Source organism: Acanthisitta chloris, unplaced genomic scaffold, assembly GCF_000695815.1.
Source record: "Acanthisitta chloris isolate BGI_N310 unplaced genomic scaffold, ASM69581v1 scaffold16592, whole genome shotgun sequence".
NCBI classification, from domain to species: domain Eukaryota; kingdom Metazoa; phylum Chordata; class Aves; order Passeriformes; family Acanthisittidae; genus Acanthisitta; species Acanthisitta chloris.
This window is the reverse complement of record NW_008662320.1, coordinates 4,033-4,463: the sequence shown is the minus strand read 5'-3', so window position 1 is coordinate 4,463 and position 431 is coordinate 4,033.

The window sequence follows — 431 nt, the reverse complement described above, 5'->3', positions numbered from 1 at the left end:
AAATTAAAGCTCGGGAGCAGAGCTGGGCGAGCAGAGCCGCGGCCGCCCGGGCCGTGCCGCGAGGCTGCCCCGCCGCTGACACCGTTCTGCGGTGGGAATCTGGAGGGCTTTTCTAAGGCCTGTTTTTCCTATTTTTTTTTTTGTTGTTGTTGTTCAATTAGCCCTAGTGATTTATTCAATGCATGCATGAGGGGACATTAATATGCGGTGGCAGTTCCCACAAACAATATTCCTCTCAGGCTTTCTGCAGCCATAGCATTTACTGGCAAGGGGGGAGGCTATACAGGGAAAGCCAGGCTCTCCCAGCCTTTTCCTCTGCTAACTCCAGTCCCCCCTTGGCAGGGCAGCAGGGGACGAGTTTGTTCTCCGAGCCTGACTCATGTAGCCAGGGGGCTGGGACGGGCCCCGGCCCCTTCCAAGCCAGCCCACTG